General features: G+C 41.2%; 1 protein-coding gene across 1 annotated transcript in view; it reads right to left on the reverse strand.

Annotated features, from left to right (window-relative positions):
• LOC148473255 (NACHT, LRR and PYD domains-containing protein 12-like) overlaps nucleotides 1–16,231 on the reverse strand; it is a 98,846-nt gene extending 82,615 nt beyond the window's left edge. Inside the window, exon 1 of the mRNA XM_088459849.1 lies at nucleotides 16,152–16,231. The gene's annotated coding sequence lies outside the window, so the exon portion shown is untranslated. The remainder of the gene's footprint in view (nucleotides 1–16,151) is intronic.
• Between the last annotated feature and the right edge of the window lie 10,966 nt (nucleotides 16,232–27,197).

The raw sequence follows: 27,197 nt of genomic DNA on the forward strand, positions 1-27,197 counted from the left end.
ATATGCTGGCAACAACCAACTATGCGCGCTCCCGCATCTGTCATCGCCTTAACATACTGCCCAACCTAACGATATCGTCAGGTTGTGCAGGTTCAGCAATGAGGGAGGGTGTCTGTGCTGAATGACATATCATTCAGTGTGGGCACATTATCCACTGCACAATATACGGAACGATTGAATCGTTCTTTCATCGTGTAGTGGATATGCGCCTTTAGGCAGTCTGAGATGGAATGCCATAGGATTTACTTGCTTAATTATATGAATTTGCCCAATGTACAGTACATGGGGCCAAATTTCCTCAACAGTTGACGAAGTCGAATATTATGAGTGGATAACTATATTGCCCACTTTAAAAGTACAAGCTGTACAATGCTGGTCTGCAAAATATTTTGAGCGATAAGAAACTCTATTGAGAGCAAAATTAACTTTTTCCAAATAGTCTTAAGGCGAGAAGTCATATTGTGAGTCAGAGGAAAGTTACTGGGCATTAATGTGGAAAAGTAATTTGCTCTAGTATGATATCCATAAACACAAAAGAATGGAGATACCTTGGAGGAGGAATTATATATACGTTATTACAAGCAAATTCTGCAATTGTAAGTATTCTACTCAATTATTATGCAGTTTTGAAATAATGTTGCAATGATTGATTAACTCATTCTGTTTGTCTGTTAGGCTGTGGATGATATCCAGAAGACACATTGAGATTAATACCCAAAGAAGAGCAGAAAGTTTTCCAAAACTGGGCAATAAATTGAGAGCCTCTATCAGATTTAATATCAAGGGGTAGACCATGCAATCTGAAGATGTGTTTAATGAACAATGATGCCAAATCCTGAGCACTGGGCAATTTGACAAAAGTAATGAAATGCGCTGATTTGCTGAACCGGTCTCCCACCACCCAGATGGTATTACATCCTGAAGCAACTGGCAAGTCCACAATAAAATCCATTGAAATGTGAGACCACGGTTTCTTAGGAATAATCAGAGTAATAAATTGGGTGTTTTATTTCTTGCACATACTTCACAAGCTTGAATGTAATCCTTAGCATCTTGAGTGAGTGTAGGCCACCAAACTATCAAATCTAAGTTCCTGGAGATACCTGGAAGACTGAAGACTTTACTGGAATAGAACTCAGATAACACAGAACCCCTAAGAGTTTCAGGAACAAACAAAAAACCGGGAGGCGTTTCTGGTGGCGCCTGTGCTTGTAAAAATTGAAGCTGTGAAGACAGATCCTGGCCAATCCAGCAAGAGTGGAACAATATGTAGTTTAGTAGCCATTAGGTCATGTTTTTGAAAAAAACTACAAGATAAAGCATCAGCCTTAACATTTCTGGAACCAGGTCTGTATGTAATGATGAAATTGAATTGTCCTAAAAATAGTGCCCAATATCCCTAACTAAGGGCCTGATTCAGAGCCGGACGCTATTTGAGCTCGCTCGTCCAGAAAAAGGGGCTGGCTATTTAAATTAACCGTTCGCTCTTTGCGGTCTGTTCACGCCTCTATGTCTGAACGAGCGAACAAAACATGCGAACGTACTTTTGAAAAAAACGCCCCCTGGCCGCTCGCATCATACGTCATGTCCGCTATTTATTAGATTATTCGAGTACATCGGACGGCGTATGAACTGCTCGCTATTCTTGTGGTTGGTTTTTCCTACCACAATCATGCGATCAGTTCTGACTATAAAACAACCAAGTGACGTGGTCAATGACGCTGCTTTGTTAATTATGCACACCCTTAAAACGCACGTTTTGACCGTTTGGCACGCCTGCGTTCGGATCTCCACTCCCCGTTTTCAAGCACCTTCCCCTGTTACCACCCACATACGCCTCCTCCTGTCACTCATATTAGCAGGCATTCGCTATTTAGCGAGCACACTATTTTCGGCCGCACTGACTGGTTCGCGCATGCGTATTAAAATCCGTACGCATGCACAGTTGTGCGAACATTGGTCAGAACGAACGAGCAGCCGCTTACGCGCGGCTCTGAATCAGGCCCTAAGTCTTTTAGTGGATTCAATGTAAAGTAAATTGTGATCACTGTGATCGTGTGCTTAGCTCACTCCAGCCAATGTCTCCAATCTTCAAAGGCCCATTTGATCGCAAGAAATTCACAATTTCCAAACATCATAATTGAATTCTGCAAAAGAAAATTTCCGAGACAAATAGGCACTACCTATAGATTGTAAGCTTGCGAGCAGGGCCCTCTTACCTCTATGTCTGTCTGTTATTACCCTGTTTTGTTCTATAAATGTATCCAATTGTAAAGCGCAACGGAATATGCTGCGCTATATAAGAAACTGTTAATAAATAAATAAAATGTTAATAAATAGGCACATGGGTGTAGCTTGTTATCCAATGGATCTGTCTGCAACAAAATGGATCCAACCACTACCTCAGAGGCATCTACTTCAACAACAAAGGGCAATTCCAAATTAGGGTGACAAAGGACTGGAGCAGAGACAAAGGGGTATATTTACTTAAGTGCAGGCTTTTTGAAGAGGAGTTGTTGCCCATAGCAACCAATCATATTCTAGCTATCATCTTCTAGAAGGTGCTAGAGAAATGATAAGTAGAATCTGATTGGTTGTTGTGGGCTACATCTCCACTTCTAAAAACCCCCACTTTAGTAAATATACCATTAGGACTTGTTTTAATGTATAAAATGCTCACAGAGTTTGATTAAGGTAGTAATAGGAGCTGCCGTGTCAGAAATTGTGAAGCTTAGAAATCTCTGTATACTGTAGCATTCAAATTCATGGGTTGGACCCAACGAGAATGACTACTCACACTCAGGCCTGGATTTCCCACAAGGCAACCTAGGCGCTCGCCTAGGGCCCCATGAGTAATAAGGGGCCCGTGGATGGGCCCCTTCTGACTCGCAGGGCCCTAGACCGGCCCCTTTTCAACTACTCTAATATAGATTGAATTATGTAGGATTTATTTTTTATGGTAGATGGTGTCTGGGAAGTGGACAGGACTGCCTTATATTACAAGCATATAGTAATATACGTTATGATGATCATGATATTATTAGTATTATTAGTACATCAAACTAGGATGATGGTATTTTCATGTTAGGTACTTGTAATATACTATACGCTAATGCAGTCCTGTCCACTCCCCACCTACAATTACATATATAAATCCTATAGTGTACTTTAAAAAAAAAAGGGGGAGGTGTAATGCTGATGACTCATCCCCATCATTGTACTCAGCTGAGCACAGTCACAAACAATACTGGGCATGGCCACACCACAACCGACACTGCAGATGCCACCTCGCAGCTACCTTCTAATCCTTAGCACTTCTCAGGCTTATATGATGTATTCAATGGATAATGAGGAGTAAAACCTTAGGGTATTAGGTTTAGTTTGGGTTATGGCATTAGGGGTAAGGTATTAGGGTTGGTATATCAGTTTGGGTTAGGGTATTAGGGTCAGATTAGGTGTTTGAATTAGGGTATTAGGGATGGTGTAGGGTTTAGCGGTTAGGGTATTAGGGTTAGAGGTTATGGTTAGGGTCAGGTTTGAGCTTAAGGTTGAGTTAGGGTCAGGATTAGGGTAGGGATGCTTTGCATGAATCAGGAATGCAAATAAAGTGCTATGGATTGTTTGAGGTAGGGGGGCCCCAAACTGGTATCTTGCCTAGGGCCCCATGAGGTCTAAATTCGGCTCTGCTCACACTTGTCAAGTTTGGCAAATGATTCGCTCAAAGTTTTTATAAAACCTGCTTCACATGAACACGATGTGTCTCAATAGACTGAGAAAATATCAAGATGTCATCTAAATACAGCAGACGACCATAAAGATACTCCCGTAAAACATAATTTATCAAATCTTGATAATACAACAGGTGAAGACCAAAAAGCATTCCCAAGGATTCGTAGTATCCAGACTGGGTATTAAATGCTGTTTTCCATTCATCCCCTTCCTAGATGCAGATCCAGTTATAAGCACTTTGCAAGTCAAGGTGATCAAACAATACAGATATAAGAGGTAACAAATAGGTATTTTTGACTGTGATCTTATTCAAGCCTCTAAAATCAACACAAGGCCGAAAGCGACTATGAAAAGACAGTACAGTTACAACATTGTAATCATACAGACGTTCCTCATCCTCTGTAGTGCCTACACTGAACAATATATCGTTCAGTGCAGGCACCCTCCCTCATCCCCAAACATGCCCAATCTGTCGTTATCGGCAGATTGACCGGCATGTTCAGGTGATGGCTAATCGCTGGTCGTTTCCAACATTATAATGCACGACTTGTAAACGATTAATTAATGAGCACGATTACGACAATGTAATCGTGCAATCGCTCATTAATTATGCACAAATTGTGTGCTATAATGTCGGAAATGACAAGCAATGCACGCTCCTGCTGGCCGTTTCTGACATCAATCATCGCCCGAACATACCGCTCAATCTGCCGATAATGACAGATTGGCCATGATCGGGGACGAGGGAGGGTGCCTACACTGAACGACTAATCGTTCAGTGTAGGCACTGCAGGGGATGGGGAACAACGGTATGATTACAATTTCGTAATCGTACTGTCTTTCACTAGTCGCCTAGTGGATGTGCGGCTTAACACTGATATATAATGCAGTGATAGTATGCTCTGTGTTCTTCTAACACTGATATATAAAGCAGTGATAGTGTGCTCTGTAATCTAACTGATATATATATATATATATATTAGGGGTGAGCGGGTTCGGATTTCTGAAATCCGAACCCCCCCGAGCCCCCCCGATCCGAGGCAGATCCGAGTCAGGCTCGACTTTTCCCGCCTGACTCGGATCTGAAATCGAGGCAAAACGTCATCATCCCGCCTTCCGGGTCTCGCGGGTTTTGGATCCTATATAAGGTACCCGCGTCTGCGCCATTTTCTCAATCGGCTGTGGACAGTGAAGAGGGAGGGTGGGAGTTAGGGCTGGCTGGGCTGTGTAGTGTAGTGTAGTGCAGAGTAGTGTTGTGCTGTGCTGTGCTGCGCTGTGCTGCTGTTGTCCACTACTTCAAAGTCCATAGGGGCTGGCTGTGTTGTGCTGTGCTGCTGTTGTTAATAGGGGCTGTGTCCACTACTTCAAAGTCCATAGGGGCTGGCTGGACTGTGTTGTGCAGTCAGTTCTCCATAGGGGCTGTGTCCACTCCAAAGTCCTGTGCAGTGTCCTAGTCCTAAAGGGGTGCTGTAGTGTTGTCCAGGGGGTGCTCTGTCCATCAGGGGTGCTCCCCCCAAGTGCTAAAAAAATAATATTTTTTGTGTGTTTGTGAATTGTGTGCGCAGTAGCCGCACGTGCATCAACAAAGTAGTGCCAAGCGTGCGCCTGTGTCATAAGTAAAGGGCCGGCTGGCTTGACCGTTAAAGGGTGCTGTAACCCCCAAAGTAAACTCCAGTCCAAACCCAAAATAAAATTATTTTCTGTGTTTGTGAATTGTGTGCGCAGTAGCCGCACGTGCATCAACAAAGTAGTGCCAAGCGTGCGCCTGTGTCATAAGTAAAGGGCCGGCTGGCTTGACCGTTAAAGGGTGCTGTAACCCCCAAAGTACACTCCAGTCCCAACCAAAAAAAAAATTATTTTCTGTGTTTGTGAATTGTGTGCGCAGTAGCCGCACGTGCATCAACAAATTAGTGCCAAGCGTGCGCCTGTGTCATAAGTAAAGGGCCGGCTGGCTTGACCGTTAAAGGGTGCTGTAACGCCCAAAGTACACTCCAGTCCAAACCAAAAAAAAAATTATTTTCTGTGTTTGTGAATTGTGTGCGCAGTAGCCGCACGTGCATCAACAAAGTAGTGCCAAGCGTGCGCCTGTGTCATAAGTAAAGGGCCGGCTGGCTTGACCGTTAAAGGGTGCTGTAACCCCCAAAGTACACTCCAGTCCAAACCAAAAATATATATATTTTCTTTGTTTGTGAATTGTGTGCGCAGTAGCCGCACGTGCATCAACAAAGTAGTGCCAAGCGTGCGCCTGTGTCATAAGTAAAGGGCCGGCTGGCTTGACCATTAAAGGGTGCTGTAACCCCCAAAGTACACTCCAGTCCAAACCAAAAAAAAAATTATTTTCTGTGTTTGTGAATTGTGTGCGCAGTAGCCGCACGTGCATCAACAAAGTAGTGCCAAGCGTGCGCCTGTGTCATAAGTAAAGGGCCGGCTGGCTTGACCGTTAAAGGGTGCTGTAACCCCCAAAGTACACTCCAATCCAAACCAAAAAAAAAATTATTTTCTGTGTTTGTGAATTGTGTGCGCAGTAGCCGCACGTGCATCAACAAAGTAGTGCCAAGCGTGCGCCTGTGTCATAAGTAAAGGGCCGGCTGGCTTGACCGTTAAAGGGTGCTGTAACCCCCAAAGTACACTCCAGTCCAAACCAAAAAAAAAATTATTTTCTGTGTTTGTGAATTGTGTGCGCAGTAGCCGCACGTGCATCAACAAAGGAGCAGCGCCAAGCGTGCGCCTGTGTCCCATAAGTAAAGAGCCGGCTGGCTCATTTCTTAAAGGCTGGTGTAACCCACAAAGTGCACTACTCTCCAGCAAAAATATAGAAATATTTTCTGTGTTTAGCCGCACGTATATATCAAATCGATATAACATAAATGGAGGACCAAACTTTCTCCGATAAAAATAAAATAGAGAAAGATCAAGAACCACTTCCTCCTAGTGCTGAAGCTGCTGCCACTAGTCATGACATAGACGATAACATGCCATCAACGTCGTCTGCCAAGGCCGATGCCCAATGTCATAATAGAGGGCACATACAATCCCAAATGACAAAGTTCAGGAAAATGACCTTGAAAAAAACATTTAAATCAGCTGAAGAGAAATGTAAACTTGCCAATATGCCATTTACGACATGGAGTGGCAAGGAACGGCTAAGGTCGATCCCTAGTATGTTCATGACTAGTGGTTCAGCTTCACATGACGATGGAAGCCCTCCTCCCACTAAAAAAATCAAAAGAGTTAAGCTGGCAAAAGCACAGCGAAGAACTGTGCTTTCTAAGAAGATATCACAAATCCCCAAGGAGAGTCCAAGTGTGGTGGTGGTTGCGATGCCTGACCTTCCCAGCACTGGACGGGAAGAGGTGGCTCTTTCCACCATTTGCACGCCCCCTGCAAGTGCTGAAAGGAGCACCCACAGTCCACTTGCTGATATGCAAATTGAAGATGTCACTGTTGAAGTACAACAGGATGAGGATACTGGTGTAGCTGGCACTGAGGAGGAAGTTGGCGAGGAGGATTCTGATGGTGATGTGGTTTGTTTAAATCAGGCTCCGGGGGAGACAGTTGTTGTCCGTGGGATGAAAAAGCCCATCACGGTCATGCCTGGGCAGAAGACCAAACATTCCACCTCTTTGGTCTGGCAATATTTCTATCCAAATCCGGACAACAACTGTCTTGCCATATGTACCTTATGTAAAGGTGGAATAAGTAGGGGTAGGGACGTTAACCACCTAGGAACATCCTCCCTTATACGGCACCTGCAGCGCGTTCATAATAAGTTACTGTCAAGTTCAGAAACTTTGGCTAAGACCGTAAGCAGTCCAGGGACACCTAAATCCCGTTGTCCTGTTGTATCCAAGCGCCTGCAAACCACACCGTCAACTCCCTCCTCGTCAATTTCCTCCTTAGTCAGGATCGGAAGTAGTCCTGCAGGCCATGTCACTGGCATGACTGACTCTCCTATCCCGGATTCCTCTGGAGGATCCTGCATTGCTACGCCTCCTGCTGCCGCTGCTGCTGTTGCTGCTGCTGGGAGTCGTTCATCATCCCAGAGAGGAAGTAGGAACACCACTACTTTTACTAAACAATTGACCCTCCAACAGTCCTTAGCGAGGAGGATGAAGTACGACAGCAGTCATCCTGAAGCAAAACGTATAACTGATGCCTTGACTGCTATGTTGGTGTTAGACGTGCGTCCGGTATCCGCCATTAGTGCAGTGGGATTTAGACAATTGCTGGAGGTAGTGTGTCCCCGGTTCCAAATCCCGTCTAGATTCCACTTCACTAGGCAGGCGATACCGAGACTGTACAGGTACAGAAACGTCAGAAAAAGTGTCCTCAGTGTCCTGAAAAATGCCGTTGTACCCAATGTCCACTTAACCACGGACATGTGGACAAGTGGAACAGGGCAGACTAAGGACTATATGACTGTGACAGCCCACTGAGTAGATGTATCACCTTACGCAGCAACAGCAGCAGCGTCACCAGTCGCAGCATCTCAGAAACGCCAGCTCGTTCCAAGGCAGGCTACGCTGTGTATCACCGGTTTCAGTAAGAGGCACACCGCCGACAACCTCTTAGAGAAACTGAGGGAAATCATCGCCCAGTGCCTTACCCCACTTAGACTCTCCTGGGGATTTGTGATATCTGACAACGCTACCAATATTGTGCGGGCATTACATCTGGGCAAATTCCAGCACGTCCCATGTTTTGCTCACACAATAAACTTGGTGGTGCAGAATTTTCTGAAAAGCGACAGGGGTGTGCAGGAGACGCTTTGGGTGGCCCGAAAAATTTCAGGCCACTTTCGCCATTCAGCGACTGCGTGCCGAAGACTGGAGCGCCAGCAAACACTCTTGAACCTGCCCCGCCATCACCTGAAGCAAGAGGTTGTGACGTGGTGGAACTCAACCCTCTATATGCTTCAGAGGATGGAGGAGCAGCAAAAGGCCATTCAAGCCTATACATCCACCTATGACATAGGCAAAGGAGGGGGTATGCATCTGACTCAAGCACAGTGGAGAATGATTTCCGTGTTGTGCAAGGTTCTCCAGCCCTTCGAACTTGCCACACGTGAAGTCAGTTCAGACACTGCCAGCTTGAGTCAGGTCATTCCCCTCATCAGGCTTTTGCAGAAGCAGCTGGAGAAAGTGAAGGAGGAGCTAAGATGGAGCGATTCCGCTCGGCATGTGGGACTTGTGGATGAAGCCCTTCATTCGCTTTGCCAGGATTCCAGAGTGGTCAATCTGTTGAAATCAGACCACTACATTTTGGCCACCGTGCTCGATCCTAGGTTTAAAGCCTATGTGGTGTCTTTCTTTCCGGCCGACACAAGCCTGCAGAGGTGCAAAGACCTGCTGGTGAACACACTGTCAGCTGAAGCGGAACGTGACACGTCAACAGCTCCTTCTTCATTTTCTCCCGCAACTGGGGCTGCCAGGAAAAAACTTAGGTATCCTAAGCAACCCGCTGGCGGTGATGCAGGGCAGGCAGGACCAAGTTTGGACATCTGGTCCGGACTGAAGGACCTGGCAACAATTTCTGACATGTCTACTGTCACTGCATATGATACTGTCACCATTGACAGAATGGTGGAGGATTACATCGGTGACAGCATCCAAGTAGGCATGTCAGACAGTCCATACCTGTACTGGCAGGAAAAAGAGGCAATTTGGAGGCCCCTGTACAAACTGGCTCTATTTTACCTGAGTTGCCCCCCCTCCAGTGTGTACTCCGAAAGAGTGTTTAGTGCAGCCGGGAACCTTGTCAGCGAAAGGCGTAGGAGGTTGCTTCCACAGAATGTGGAGAAGATGATGTTCATCAAAATGAATTATCAGCTCTTCCAGGGAGACCAGCCTCCAGAACGTACAGAGGGACCTGTGGTGGTGGATTCAAGTGGGGACGAGTTAATACTTTGTGAGGATGAGGATGTACACACTGAAGAGGGTGAGGAATCGGTGGATGAGGAGGATGAGGATGACATCTTGCCTCCGTAGAGCCAGTTTGTGCAGGGACACATTAATTGCCAGCTTGTTTTGTGGGGGCCCAAACGAACCAATCATTTCAGCCACAGTTGTGTGGCAGACCCTGGCGCTGAAATGATTGGTTTGTTAAAGTGTGCATGTCCTGTTTATACAACATAAGGGTGGGTGGGAGGGCCCAAGGACAATTCCATCTTGCACCTCTTTTTTTTCTTTGCATTATGTACAGTTTGGGGCCTAGTTTTTCAAACTGCCATCCTGTCTGCCACTGCAGTATCACGCCTAGATGGGTCACGTGTTTGTGCCGCCCACTCGTGTCGCTTAGCATAGTCATCCAGCTACCTCGGTGCAACCTTTTGGACATAAAAACACTATTGTGAGGTGTGAGGTGTTCAGAATAGACTGGAAATGAGTGGAAATTAAGGTTATTGAGGTTAATAATAGCATAGGAGCAGAAAAACCTACAAATTCTGTGATTTTAGCTGTTTTTATGCTTTTTTTCAAAAAAATACAGATCCAAAACACAAAACCCAGAACCCAAAACACGGAAGGGTGGTTTTGACAAAACCAATCCAGATCCAAAACACGAAGAAAGATCCAGATCCAAAACCAAAACACAAAACACGAAAAGTGGCCGGTGCACACCCCTAATATATATATATATAATACAGTGATAGTGTGCTCTGTGTTCTAACACTGATATATAATACAGTGATAGTGTGCTCTGTGATCTAACACTGATATACTGTACAATACAGTGCTCTATAATCTAACACTGATATGCTGTATAATATAGTGATAGTGTGCTCTGTAATTAAATACTGATATACTGTATAATACAGTGATATTGTGCTCTGTAATTAAATACTGATATGCTGTATAATACAGTGATAGTGTGCTCTATAATATAACACTGATATACTGTATAATATAGTGATAGTGTGCTCGGTAATCTAACTGATATATATATATATATATATATATATAATACAGTGATAGTGTGCTCTGTGATCTAACACTGATATACAGTATAATACAGTGATAGTGTGCTCTATAATCTATAATCTAACACTGATATACTGTATAATACAGTGATATTGTGCTCTGTAATCTAACACTGATATGCTGTATAATACAGTGATAATATGCTCTGTAATCTAACACTGTTATACTGTATAATTAATACAGTGATATTGTGACCTGTAATCTAACACTGATTTGCTGTGTAATACAGTGATAATGTGCTCTGTAATCTAACTGATATACTGTATAATACAGTGATATTGTGCTCTGTAATCTAACACTGATATGATGTATAATACAGCGATATTGTGCTCTGTAATCTAACACTGATATGCTGTATAATACAGTGATAGTGTGCTCTATAATCTGTAATCTAACACTGATATACTGTATAATACAGTGATAATGTGCTCTGTAATCTAATTGATATGCTGTATAATACAGTGATAATGTGCTCTGTAATCTAACACTGATATACTGTATAATACAGTGATAATGTGCTCTGTAATCTAACTGATATGCTGTATAATACAGTGATAATGTGCTCTGTAATCTAACACTGATAGGCTGTATAATACAGTGATAATGTGCTCTGTAATCTAATTGATATGCTGTATAATACAGTGATATTGTGCTCTGTAATCTAACACTGATATGCTATATAATACAGCGATATTGTGCTCTGTAATCTAACACTGATATGCTGTATAATACAGTGATAGTGTGCTCTATAATATAACACTGATATACTGTATAATACAGCGATATTGTGCTCTGTAATCTAACACTGATATACTGTATAATACAGCGATATTGTGCTCTGTAATCTAACACTGATATACTGTATAATACAGTGATATTGTGCTCTGTAATCTAACACTGATATACTGTATAATACAGTGATATTGTGCTCTGTAATCGAACACTGATATGCTGTATAATACAGTGATAGTGTGCTCTATAATCTGTAATCTAACACTGATATACTGTATAATACAGTGATAATGTGCTCTGTAATTTAACTGATATATATATATATATATATATATATATATAATACCGTGATAGTGTGCTCTGTGTTCTAACACTGATATATAATACAGTGATAGTGTGCTCTGTGATCTAACACTGATATACTGTACAATACAGTGCTCTATAATCTATAATCTAACACTGATATGCTATATAATACAGTGATAGTGTGCTCTGTGATCTAACACTGATATGCTGTATAATATAGTGATAGTGTGCTCTGTAATTAAATACTGATATACTGTATAATACAGTGATATTGTGCTCTGTAATTAAATACTGATATGCTGTATAATACAGTGATAGTGTGCTCTATAATATAACACTGATATACTGCATAATATAGTGATAGTGTGCTCTGTAATCTAACTGATATATATATAATACAGTGATAGTGTGCTCTGTGATCTAACACTGATATACAGTATAATACTGTGATAGTGTGCTCTATAATCTATAATCTAACACTGATATACTGTATAATACAGTGATATTGTTCTCTGTAATCTAACACTGATATGCTGTATAATACAGTGATAATGTGCTCTGTAATCTAACACTGTTATACTGTATAATTAATACAGTGATATTGTGCTCTGTAATCTAACACTGATATGCTGTATAATACAGTGATATTGTGCTCTGTAATCTAACACTGATATGCTGTATAATACAGTGATATTGTGCTCTGTAATCTAACACTGATATGATGTATAATACAGCGATATTGTGCTCTGTAATCTAACACTGATATGCTGTATAATACAGTGATAATGTGTTCTATAATATAATACTGATATACTGTATAATACAGTGATAGTGTGCTCTGTAATCTAACACTGATATACTGTATAATACAGTGATAATGTGCTCTGTAAACTAACACTGATATACTGTATAATACAGTGATAATGTGCTCTGTAATCTAACACTGATATGATGTATAATACAGTGATAGTGTGCTCTGTAATCTAACACTGATATACTGTATAATACAGTGATAATGTGCTCTGTAAACTAACACTGATATACTGTATAATACAGTGATAATGTGCTCTGTAATCTAACACTGATATGATGTATAATACAGTGATAGTGTGCTCTATAATATAACACTGATATACTGTATAATATAGCGATATTGTGCTCTGTAATCTAACACTGATATACTGTATAATACAGCGATAGTGTGCTCTGTAATCTAACACTGATATACTGTATAATACAGTGATAATGTGCTCTGTAAACTAACACTGATATACTGTATAATACAGTGATAATGTGCTCTGTAATCTAACACTGATATGATGTATAATACAGTGATAGTGTGCTCTATAATCTGTAATCTAACACTGATATACTGTATAATACAGTGATAATGTGCTCTGTAATCTAATTGATATGCTGTATAATACAGTGATAATGTGCTCTGTAATCTAACACTGATATACTGTATAATACAGTGATAATGTGCTCTGTAATCTAACACTGATATACTGTATAATACAGTGATAATGTGCTCTGTAATCTAACACTGATATGCTGTATAATACAGTGATAGTGTGCTCTGTAATCTAACACTGATATGCTGTATAATACAGTGATAATGTGTTCTATAATATAATACTGATATACTGTATAATACAGTGATAGTGTGCTCTGTAATCTAACACTGATATACTGTATAATACAGTGATAATGTGCTCTGTAAACTAACACTGATATACTGTATAATACAGTGATAATGTGCTCTGTAATCTAACACTGATATGATGTATAATACAGTGATAGTGTGCTCTATAATCTGTAATCTAACACTGATATACTGTATAATACAGTGATAATGTGCTCTGTAATCTAATTGATATGCTGTATAATACAGTGATAATGTGCTCTGTAATCTAACACTGATATACTGTATAATACAGTGATAATGTGCTCTGTAATCTAACACTGATATACTGTATAATACAGTGATAATGTGCTCTGTAATCTAACACTGATATGCTGTATAATACAGTGATAGTGTGCTCTGTAATCTAACACTGATATGCTGTATAATACAGTGATAATGTGTTCTATAATATAATACTGATATGCTGTATAATACAGTGATAGCGTGATCTGTAATCTAACACTGATATGCTGTATAATACAGCGATATTGTGCTCTGTAATCTAACACTGATATGCTGTATAATACAGTGATAGTGTGTTCTGTAATCTAACACTGATATACTGTATAATACAGTGATAGTGTGCTCTGTAATCTAACACTGATATGCTGTATAATACAGTGATAATGTGCTCTGTAATCTAACACTGATATACTGTATAATACAGTGATAATGTGCTCTGTAATCTAATTGATATGCTGTATAATACAGTGATAATGTGCTCTGTAATCTAACACTGATATGCTGTATAATACAGTGATAGTGTGCTCTGTAATCTAACACTGATATGCTGTATAATACAGTGATAGCGTGATCTGTAATCTAACACTGATATGCTGTATAATACAGCGATATTGTGCTCTGTAATCTAACACTGATATGCTGTATAATACAGTGATAGTGTGCTCTGTAATCTAACACTGATATGCTGTATAATACAGTGATAGTGTGCTCTGTAATCTAACACTGATATGCTGTATAATACAGTGATATTGTGCTCTATAATATAACACTGATATACTGTATAATACAGCGATATTGTGCTCTGTAATCTAACACTGATATACTGTATAATACAGCGATATTGTGCTCTGTAATCTAACACTGATATGCTGTATAATACAGCGATAGTGTGCTCTATAATATAACACTGATATACTGTATAATACAGCGATATTGTGCTCTGTAATCTAACACTGATATACTGTATAATACAGCGATATTGTGCTCTGTAATCTAACACTGATATACTGTATAATACAGCGATATTGTGCTCTGTAATCTAACACTGATATACTGTATAATACAGCGATATTGTGCTCTGTAATCTAACACTGATATGCTGTATAATACAGTGATAGTGTGCTCTATAATCTGTAAACTAACACTGATATGATGTATAATACAGTGATATTGTGCTCTGTAAACTAACACTGATATGATGTATAATACAGTGATAATGTGCTCTGTAATCTAACACTGATATACTGTATAATATAGTGATAATGTGCTCTGTAATCTAACACTGATATACTGTATAATACAGTGATATTGTGCTCTGTAATCTAACACTGATATGCTGTATAATACAGCGATATTGTGCTCTGTAATCTAACACTGATATGCTGTATAATACAGTGATAGTGTGCTCTATAATATAACACTGATATACTGTATAATACAGTGATAGTGTGCTCTGTAATCTAACACTGATATACTGTATAATATAGTGATAATGTGCTCTGTAATCTAACACTGATATACTGTATAATACAGTGATAATGTGCTCTGTAATCTAACACTGATATACTGTATAATATAGTGATAATGTGCTCTGTAATCTAACTCTGATATACTGTATAATACAGTGATAATGTGCTCTGTAATCTATAATATAACACTGATATGCTGTATAATACAGTGATAGTGTGCTCTGTAATCTAACACTGATATACTGTATAATACAGTGATAATGTGCTCTGTAATCTATAATATAACACTGATATGCTGTATAATACAGTGATAGTGTGCTCTGTAATCTAACACTGATATACTGTATAATATAGTGATAATGTGCTCTGTAATCTAACACTGATATACTGTATAATATAGTGATAATGTGCTCTGTAATCTAACACTGATATACTGTATAATATAGTGATAATGTGCTCTGTAATCTAACTCTGATATACTGTATAATATAGTGATAGTGTGCTCTATAATCTGTAATCTAACACTGATATACTGTATAATACAGTGATAATGTGCTCTGTAAACTAACACTGATATGCTGTATAATACAGTGATAATGTGCTCTGTAAACTAACACTGATATGCTGTATAATACAGTGATAATGTGCTCTGTAATCTAACACTGATGTGATGTATAATACAGTGATAATGTGCTCTGTAATCTAACACTGATATACTGTATAATATAGTGATAATGTGCTCTGTAATCTAACACTGATATACTGTATAATATAGTGATAGTGTGCTCTGTAATCTATTCACTGATGTGTGAGGTAATGCAGCAAGCATGAATGAAATCTAATATCACGCTGTGATCTAAACACAAATCTATATTCTTTTTATTTTTTAGAAAAAAAAAAAAAAACAGTTGAGCCTCTAAAAGTCTCTGCTACTAGATGGTAAATAAAAATGAGTGCATAAAATCCAGGAATCTAAAATACACATTTCATTTCATCAGAAGGTTTTACCTTTATGTCTTGTCTGGATATAAGCACCTTGCTGCTCACACTACATGGAGATAATGTCCAGGAACAATACCTACTGTAGGTCATACATACATGACGGAAAGTATTAAATGAGAATGCTGCTAGACTGGTTTGAATGGTAATGTCTGCAAGTAAGCCTGCCATTTGTTACCTGTTGATAGGGGCGGATTGGGAAAGTTTTGAGAATGACACAAGTATTCGTTTTAACAAAGTCTGCTGCTTCAGTTTTTATCATGGCAATTTGCATATGCTCCAAAATGTCATGAAGAGTGATCAGATGAATTGCAATTAATTGCAATGCACTTAGGGCCTGATTCAGAACTGCTGGCAAAAACCGAGCGCTCGCTTTGAATCAGGGCAGCCGTTTTTTTTTTTTTTTTAAACTGGCCTCCTGGCCGCTCGCATAGCTGTGGGTGACCACCCACAGCTTTTGCGAGCGGCCAGGTGATGGTCACTATGGTTGCGACCATCGGCTTGCGACGAGACCCTTGTGGTAGAGTCTCGTTCCCGCAAGCTCCAGTGAGCTTTCGGCTCTAATAGAGCTGGAAGCTCACCACTGACATCACTTGTGATGTCAGTGGGGCCGCCCCCAAATGGCAGGCGTTCCTTCGGGAATGCCTCCGTTTGGCCAGCCACCCCCTGACCCACCTACCAAATGGGGCGAGCTGTCGATCAACATCTACAGACGCCCCTTTTGGATGAGACCGCCGGAGCAAGTGATTTCTCGCTCGCTCAGGGGCTTGCGCATGCGCAGTGCGTGCACACTGTTGGCCATCGACCCGCTTGCGAGCGGGTCTGAATCAGGCCCTTAATCCCAAAAACAACATTTCCACTGCATTTCAGCCTTGCCACAAAAAGACCAGCTGACATCATGTCATTGATTGTCTTGTTAACACAGATGAGAGTGTTGACGAGGACAATGCTGGAGATCACTCTGTCATGCGGATTGAGTTAGAATAACAAACTGGAAGCTTTAAAAGGAGGGTGGAGCTTGAAATCATTGTTCTTCCTCTGTTAACCATGGTTACCTGGAAGGAAACATGTGCAATCATCATTGCTTTGCACAAAAAGGGCTTCACAGGCAAGGATATTGCTGCTAGCAAGATTGCACCTAAATCAACCATTTATCGGATCATCAAGAACTTCAAGGAGAGAGGTTCAATAGTTGTGAAGAAGGCTTCAGGGCACCCAAGAACATCCAGCAAGCGCAAGGACCGTCTCCTAAAGTTGATTCAGCTGCGGGATTGGGGCACAACCAGTGTAGAGCTTGCTCAGGAATGGCAGCAGGCAGGTGTGAGTGCAGCTGCACGCACAGTGAGGTGAAGACTTTGGCGGATGGCCTTGTGTCAAGAAGAGCAGCAAAGAAGCCACTTCTCTCCAGGAAAAACATCAAGGACAGACTGATATTCTGCAAAAGGTACAGAGATGGACTGCTGAGGACTGGGGTAAAGTTATTTTCTCTGATGAATCCCCTTTCAGATTGTTTGGGGCATCTGGGAAAACACTTGTCTGGAGAAGGAAAGGTGAGCGCTACCATCAGTCCTGTGTCATAACAACAGTAAAGCATCCTGAGACCATTCATGTGTGGGGTTGCTTCTCAGCCAAGGGAGTGGGCTCACTTACAATATTGCCTAACAACACAGCCATGAATAAAGAATGGTACCAAAACATCCTCCATGAGCAAGTTCTCCCAACCATCCAAGAACAGTTTGGAGACGAACAATGCCTTTTCCAGCATGATGGAGCACCTTGCCATGAGGCAAAAGTGATAACTAAGTGGCTCGGGGAACAAAACATCAACATTTTGGGTCCATGGCCAGGAAACTCCCCAGATCTTAATCCCATTGAGAACTAGTGGTCAATCCTCAAGAGGCGGGTATCAACACAAAAACTCACAAATTCTGACAAACTCCAAGCATTTATTAGGCAAATATGGGTGGCCATCAGTCAGCATGTAGACCAGAAGTTGATTGACAGTGCATAATAGTGGGTTTTGTTCTGATTGAATTGAATATTTATACCACATAACCAAATGAGTGAGTACAAATTAACACACTTATTTATAAGTAACAAACAAGCAACAAACAAACAATTAACATACAAAGTATACAGTATACTCAAGTTTTGTCTGTATTCAGACAACACAGGTGATTCATCATCTTCAACATAAGATGTAGTTCATCTTCATCTAGGGAGCCCTAGTTTTATCAACTCCCATGTCTTCCAATTTACATTGAACCCTACTGCAGTCTCAGGTCCATACACAAGCCAAAGAGCCTTTGTCTAGGTCTTGATTTATATACCATAGTCTGGGTGTTGGATTTCTGGATATTAAGCCCATATTAGTTACATACTGGGTATCAAAACTGATTGGTACAACATAGCATGGACCATTCTTATCTCTTGCACATGCTCAGTAAGCACTAACATATAACTAGACAAAGAAATACAGCAATGACGTGTCCTAGAATGCCTGGAGTTACACTGTCTCAATGCTCCTCTTTGTCTAAAGAATATGGACATCATTGTCAATAACCCATAATGCTTAGCATCTCTACACATCTTACAAAGGTAATTATATTGGAATGTGGCTAATTGTCTACAACTAACACCATATAAGAGCTTAAGGGCTCATTATACATCTCTGATAATGACAGCTACAAGTAGGCCCTTCAATATATGTCTTGTCTGACCCCAAAGGTGAATCTGACAAGTCTATGCATAGACTGCATGAATACAATCTCTTTTCAAACCTCAGTGGAGCCTAGCACAGGTTGTGTGTTACAATTTATATACCTTTTTAGAAATTAATTATTTAACCCACTGGTTACAGACAGCATGCCAGGGCGAATTGCAGAGTCTTGAAAAAGAAGGGTCAACACTGCAAACATTGACTCTTTGCATAAACTTAATATAATTGTCAATAAAAGCCTTTGACACTTATGAAATGCTTGTAATTTACCTTCAGTATACCATAGTAACATCTGACAAAATGGTCTAAAAACACTGAAGCAGCAAACTTTGTGAAAACCAATACTTGTTTCATTCTCAAAACTTTTGGCCATGGCTGTAGATGTCCGGCGCCACTGGCAAAGTAAATGACTTGATGCCAACCTCTCCCACCCCCCCATTTTTACTTAGACCTTGGCCATCAGGGGATGGACAAGTTTGGTATGTCTCCTGCCACTACAAAAAGATTCACCCTGTCACGACCACTGTAGAGAATTCCCCTTTGGAGGGAGTGAAAGCTTAGGTCCTGGGTTGAGGAAGGAACTGGAGGGTGGGGCATGTTATATGATCTCCTCATCCATGGATGTCAGACATTGATGAGACCAGTCCAAAGGCACAGAGTCTAACCAGCTGGGAGGTGTTCACCAGTGACCTCACCAATTGTGATATGGGTTTAAGCTGCACCCAACTGGCAGGTCGTGGCCCTTTGGACTGGTGTCTGATACTGTGGGAATAGAGACAGATATAAATGGCCCAGAAGATATACTTCTAACAAGAAGCACCTGAACAGGAGTTTGATACTAATCCTAGGATGCTGGTAGTGTTAGGGGTCCAGTAATGACAAGGGGAGCACTCAAGAGTTTGTACACTGGAGAGGAGCTCTGACCCAATACTGCATTGAGATTGGCACAAATAACTAGTACACCCAAAGGGGTCCTTGACGCAATCCTGCATCGGAATTCGGTATTTGTCAGCACACAGGGAAGATGTTAGGACACACTGTTGCACAAAGAGTTGGCACTTGTCAGCACACAGGCAAGATGTTAAGACGCTCTGTTGCACAAAGAGTTGGCACTTGTCAGCACACAGGCAAGATGTGAAGATGCTCTGTTGCAAAAAGAGTTGGCACTTGTCAGCACTTGTCAGCACACAACCAAGATGTTTAAGACGCTCTGTTGCACAAGGAGTTGGTACTAGTAGACACAAGGATATCATGCAGAGGGAACCTGGAACAAGATAGCGGCAGTAAACACTAGGTAGCGACAACATTGCACAGGCAACTTCCTGCTGTCCGGAGACTGGCTTTATACCCTGAGGTAGCAGATCATTGGTGGACAGCGTCAGCTGACCACCACCATGCTAACATTGGGTAAAGGGTAGTCAGGTGATGAAGACTGTCATGGCTGCGCCCATGATAGCAACTGCAGTAACCATGGCACGGCACAGCTCATGGATGTCCACATGGCTCTTAGGCATAATACTGAGTGCATCACTCGCCGCCGCATCTGACGTCTGACCACCCGATGGATCAGGGGAAGCCGGCGCTGAGGCAAGTAACAGCCGATCCTAGGCCACAACATGACACACCCTCTGTATTACAAGGAACTATGTCAACATCTTCTTATACTCCCTAATCTGTTTCTGACCTTCCAGCCTCTCCATTAGCATATGATGATGTGATCCGTGCCATCAAGGATATTATGGCCCCTATTATAAAACACCACACTGCACAATTCACTGAGGCTATAAAGTAAGTTGAAGTTCAGCTATCTGCCACAGATTTTCAGGTGATGGCGAACGAGACAAAAATTGGTGAACATGAACAGGCAATATTTTACCTCCAACTACAAATGGCGGCCCTACAGAAAGATAATTAGCATCTACTGTACTTAATAAAGTGGATGATATAGAGGACCACTCCCGCAGAAATACTGTACAGATAGTGGGACTGTCTGTAAGCCTGCGATGTCCTGACCTAGACAAATTTCTCTCTCATTTTCCATAAATTCTTGGAATAATGGATGCTATTTCCAATTTCGCTGTTGAGAAGACTTACCATTTAGGTCAACCACGAGACACTGGTCGCCCTCGTACTGCTCTTTTATGTTGCAATAACTTTGTTATTCTGGAAATGCTGCTTGTAAAATTAGTAAGATTACGTGAATGATCCATCGATTACTTCTCTTTGAAGACTATTCTTCAGAGGTCACATGGGCTCGGAAAGCTTCCTTTCTAATTTCCAGCAAGATTGAGGGCGGGATGAATATTACATCGCATTTGGGATGCGGTGCATCCCGCCACTCTTAACATGCATGCCAGCATTAATTACGCCACTATGCATGACCACAAAGAACAGCTCTCTCGGTAAGAGCTGTCCTTTGCAAATAAAGGGACTTCTGAGTCTATGACACAAAAGTCCCTCTGGCGTTCTTCTGTGAATACCATGGGCGGTGCTGGGAGGGATCTAATTGGAGCGTTCATTGGCTGAGAAAGGCGAGCCTCCACCTCTGTCAGCCATTGATGGGTTCCCACCATTGACTTCAATGGTGGGAATTATTCATTGGTTGAGAGAGGCAGAGGCTCGCCTCTCTTAGCTAATGAATTGTCAGCCAAAGCATTTTTATGGGAAATGCAGTGGCTGAGCTGTCATTCACAAGGTGCTGTCCTTAGAGGACAATAACTGTCCGTGGGCTCGTGTAATGGCATTTTTTTTCTCCCAAAGATGTGGATGCCTACAGGGACAGAAGAAGTCCGGAACAAAGAGGTAGGTGAGTATAGATTTTTTTACAGGTGTTGTGGATGCTACAGGACAAGTGGACATGGATGGCTACAGGGATTATAAGTATGCGTCAGTGTGAGTATGAATGTGAGTGTCCAAGTATGTTTTAATAAAATGTTACTTTCATGTGTGTGTCTTGTGGTAAGAAAACTTTGGATCCTCACCATTGCAGGGTTAGCCATCAGAAACCAAACCATCGATGGTTCCCAGGAAACACCACCCTAGTCCAGAAGATGCCCATCCCAGCCAAAGGTCTAATTAGCCAGCACTCCAGAATCACTTCCTTATAACTCACCTTGTCTCCCCATGCATGGTCAAGGAGATGAATGAATAATAATAATCTTGCTTGTGTATCTACTGAGTATGGTAGAGATATAATTAAATTTGAAGGTGCTTTCTTATAAACAACTAAAAGCTACCACTTTTTGAAGAACTTTTATTTCTCACATAGAGATGTATCATAACATTAAGGGGGAGAAGTATCAAATCTTTCACAAAGATCAAATGAAGAAGTTGTCCAAACCAAACAACCAATCAGCTACTAGCTGGCATTTCATAATCTGTACTTGATAAACCAAGGGATTCCAGCCCTGGATTGACCACATTGGGGCTGGTTAGCATTATGATAGGGGGACCCCACGCTGTGTTCCTCCCTGCTATAGTGTTATCCCCTGGCTGGTTCAGCCTAGTGCCGGTTATTGGCAACTAGGGGGAACCCCACACCATTTCCCCCCTATTTTTAAATACGAGCCCGGGCTTAGAGGTCCAGGGCTGGTTATGGATTTGAAAAGGGATCCCAGCACTTTTTTTTCTTAAATTTAACTATTTATGGTCATATTGACATTCATAATATAAGCATGTCTATATTATGACTGTCAACATTTTAAATGTATCTAAATTTTGACTGACGACAATTTGACTGATGACATTTTTACAGTGTTTACATTTTAACTGTCGACCTTAAGACCCCGTTGACCTTTGGGTTGTCGACATTTTAACACTTGACATTTTGATTGTCTATGTTTTGGCTGTCTAAATTTTGATTACATCCAGTCACCTACATACCATCCTTCAGGCCAATTGTGGCCTCTAGTATCACAGATTAGGAGGCACAGAGAAGCAATCAAATGGAACTGGATCAGACACTGTGTTGCTTTAGGCTGTCTGTGAGCATATTTGATTGCAGATCCTTTGAAGAAATGTTGTGATTGTGAATAGTAGTTTTCCCCCTTCAGCCCCTCTATCCTAAGTGGGCCTGAAGAGGAGATGAAGAGTGAGTACCACCTATAAGACACCATTATTATTATTATTTTTTTTAAATCAGGTGTTTTTTATTGAAAGTTTTCCATAAACATAACATTCAAAGAAAAAACGAAAATAAAATAGCATCATCATTATATTGAAACACAGTCATGAGTAGGCTGTTATAGATTATACTGTTACAATAAACAGGGAAGAAAATTATTGAAATAGACATTATATAAGCAAACATGACATTTGTAATTATTTTGCGCCGACTAAAAAGGTTATAAATGATTACGAATGCAACTGTTGCATCGTAACATGCAATGTACAAATTGCCAGAAAACAATAAAAAAAAAAACCAGGTTATTACATAACATCACATCAGTATAACACTTTAATTAGTAAAATATTGGGAATACATTTATAAATTCACTACAAGCCAAGGTAAGCCAGATACAACTCGACTCCAATCAGTATATTTATACGTCAGTCTCTGCCTCATTCGCTCTGGCCAATTCTGAGTGACACCATCTGTCCCATTTTTTGTGATATGTATTCATAGCATTGCGGGACCTAAACATGTGTCTTTCATGTCTGATTACAACATTCACCAACGCTCTCCACTTATGTAGAACGGGGAAGTCAGCTGTAAACCACGTGCGGGCCACAATCACTTTAGCCATTGTGGAGAGACACATAACATATCGATAGAGTACTGGGGAGTGCGTTTCTTCCAAATCCAGTCCGAACAAACAAGTCACAGGACTAAAGTCTGGCAGAGAAGGTTCCGTAATCAAAATATCTCCCCATACCTGCCTCCAAAATTCATTTACTAATGGACAGCTCCATAATAAGTGCCAGAAACCAGCACTCTCTTCCTGACATCTAGGACAAAGTGAGTCCATTCTAAATCCAGCTCGGTGCAGGGATACAGGTGTACGGTATACTCTGTGCAATACGTAATAATGCACCTGTTGATACCTAATACATGGAGTAGTATAACTAATTGAACCCAAGATCTGTAGCCAGTGCTCATCGGAGATGGGGCCAAAGTCAACTTCCCACCTCAGCCTGAGGGGAGCAAGCAACTCTGGGTTTAATTTATTATTAAGAGTCGCGTAAATACAGGATACCTTACCCCTAGACCCCAAGGCAGAAAGTAGAGTTTTAACAGGAGATGGAGATAGTATAGGAGCAGCTCCAGTAAACTGCGCCTGCACAGCATGTCGTAACTGTAAATACCTAAATAAGGCTACATTGGGGACAGCAAATTCAGTTTGTAATTGTGAAAATGATTTAAGATGACCATTCTCATATAACTGACCTATAGATTTAATACCCCCTAAAAGCCACAGATTGTCATTAGACAGTTTGAACAATTCAGCATAAGAACTGTTAAACCAGAGGGGGGAGTCCGCGTCTGTCCCAGACCATTCAAACAGAGTATGGGTATATCGCCAAATCAGCATAGCTTGTCGCAATAGAGGGGGCAATCTAGAGGTGGACATGCCTGATAGTAAAAATAACAAAGGGGTAAAAGAGAATCCCACCCGTTCAGTCAAGAAACTCTGTAACGTCAAACTGGAGGTATCAGATATCCACTCAGATAAATGTACTAACTGGGCAGCAATGTAGTAAAACCGGAGATTAGGAAGACCTAAGCCCCCAGAGGTTTTATTTTTACAAAGGGTTTTGATAGAAACACGAGCAGTACGACAACCCCAGATGAAAGATATAATAATACTATCAATACTACTGAACACCCTTTTAGGTAAATAAACTGGAGAATGCTGTAAGATTTATAGATACTTGGGCTGGATAGACATTTTAAACAAGTTTATACGCCCCAATACTGACAGAGGTAATTTTTTCCAAACGTGGATTTTTGCTTTAAAATTAGTGGTTATGGGGTCTATATTTTGTGAGATATAATCTGATGCCAATGGAGTAATCCCCGGCTTAGCAAGTACTACAATAATAGCCTCACACATAGACGGGGGAATAGCTCCATAGTCAAATAGTGAGTTGAATAAATTTAATAAGTAGGGATTAAAAAAATCTTTACATTTCCTATACACTTCTACAGGAATCCCATCACTGCCCGGAGCCTTAGAAGCAGGAAGGGAAGACACAGCGAAATCTATCTCCTCCAAAGTGAATGGTGCATCTAAACATGTGATAGCCTCTTGAGACAGCTTCGGCAGAGTAACACAATCCAAATATTCCCGAAGTTGATCTGGGGAATAGGAAACTCTGGAGGCATATAGGGAAGAATAGTAGTCATGAAATACCTTAGAAATATCGACACCAGAGTAGCGTAACTGGTCTCCAGAATCTCTAATACACTGTACAGTGCCAATATGGGAGTCTACCTTAGCTAAAGAGGCTAAATATCTACCCCCAATCTCCGACTGAAAATACTGATTATGTCTAGAGAAGAGTAGTCTACGTCTAGACCTGTCAAATAAGTATTCTGTCCACTCCCGCTGTGTACTCAACCACAATTCACGATCACATGGTAATCGAGAGAGGACATATTGACCCTCCAGCTGTGAGCACAAGAGCTCAAGACGAGACCCCTCCCCCCTACTATACTTTTTAATCTCAGATACCCGTCTAATAAACGAGCCTCGCATGTAAGCTTTGAAAGCATCGTGCCTAATACCTGGATTTGGACATTGGAAATTATCTATCTGGAACTCCTCCCATGCCGCAACCAGTTCAGAGCCAGCTCCCATCATAGATAGCCAGAATGGATGTAATTTCCAAAACCGCACCCCTCTATCTTGAGACATGTTTATAGCAAGTAAAATAGGAGAATGATCTGAGATACCCCTAGACAAATATTTTATATCGCTTACCATGGGCAAAATATGAGAGGACAACAAAGCTAAATCAATTCGGGACAGTGTCTGATAGGAGGTAGAATGACATGAATATTGAGTGGCATTCAGATTTCTACTACGCCAAGCATCAATCCAACCCAATTCAGCTATAAGATTGGCGAATGGAGTGGGAGAGGGAGAGGGCAGCATCAAATCAGTACTCTCCCTCCACCTGTCCAACCGACGATCTACAACGTTATTAAAGTCCCCCACACAGATCACAGGGGTATCAGGAGATTGAGCAACAAACATAGCAGCCTGCCGCATAACATCATTGCTATATGGAGGAGGGATGTATATGTATATGAAGATGAACACAATTAACAATAGCACGCATAAAGACATATCTACCTTGGGTATCAATCTGGCTGGATTCCAAATTAAAACGTAGTGATTTACTAATAAGGACCGAGACTCCTCTTGCATTATTTGAGAAAGTAGAGTGGTACATGTGACCTATCCAAGGCTTTTTAAGGGCCAATACCTTACTACCATATAAGTGAGTCTCAGAGAGACATACAAGTTCAGCCTGGTATTTCTTAATTTGCGTCAGAACAAGAGAGCGCTTGACTTTATCATTCAGGCCTCGGACATTCCAACCCAATATACGTAAATCACCTACAGACGTAGCCATGAGTTATATATCTCGACAGATTCAGGATGGCGCAGCAGGGATCATTAATGGGGAACAATACTGAGAGAGCGATGAAACATAAAGGAACGAACCCGTGTGCATCTAGCCGGCAGGGCAGCAACGAACAGCATATCACATTCAAAAAAGCAGAGACATTACAACCTGATGACAGTAAAAAAAAAAGATATAAACAAACATCCACCCCTTCCCTAACCCTCCCTGTATAACCTCGAAAACTTAAGGCATACCTAGTTCCCATGCCCTAAACTCCCCCCCCCACCTAACACTAATTAACTAACTAACCAGTATACTTCAATTTAGAGCTTGAGTTATTAGGGAATAGGAAATATATCCTACTGCTATATTCAGCAAGGAACTCCCTAAGAAAAAATAAACGTAATTGGTCCCCTGGTGGAGACAGACATCTATATATAAATCTTTTTTCTTCCCCCCCAGAGTCACACTGGAGAAAGAGAAAAAAAACAAACAAAAAAAAACACATCAAACCATTACAAAATATGGACAATAATATTTGCAAGCATTAATTCCTTTCAGCGAGGAGCACGGGGCTGACGTTCCAGCCAGGATTCCGCCTCCTTAGGATTAGCAAAAAAATGGGTGTTATTATCATGTACTACCCGCAATCTAGCAGGGAATAGCATAGAGTACTGAATATTACAGTCACGGAGTTTGCGTTTGACTTGTAGGAACTGTGAACGACTCTTCTGCACCTCCAGTGCGAAATCAGGAAAGAA

This window comes from Taudactylus pleione, unplaced genomic scaffold (genome assembly GCF_031769625.1).
Source record: "Taudactylus pleione unplaced genomic scaffold, aTauple2 ptg000946l, whole genome shotgun sequence".
Taxonomy (NCBI): Eukaryota; Metazoa; Chordata; class Amphibia; order Anura; family Myobatrachidae; genus Taudactylus; species Taudactylus pleione.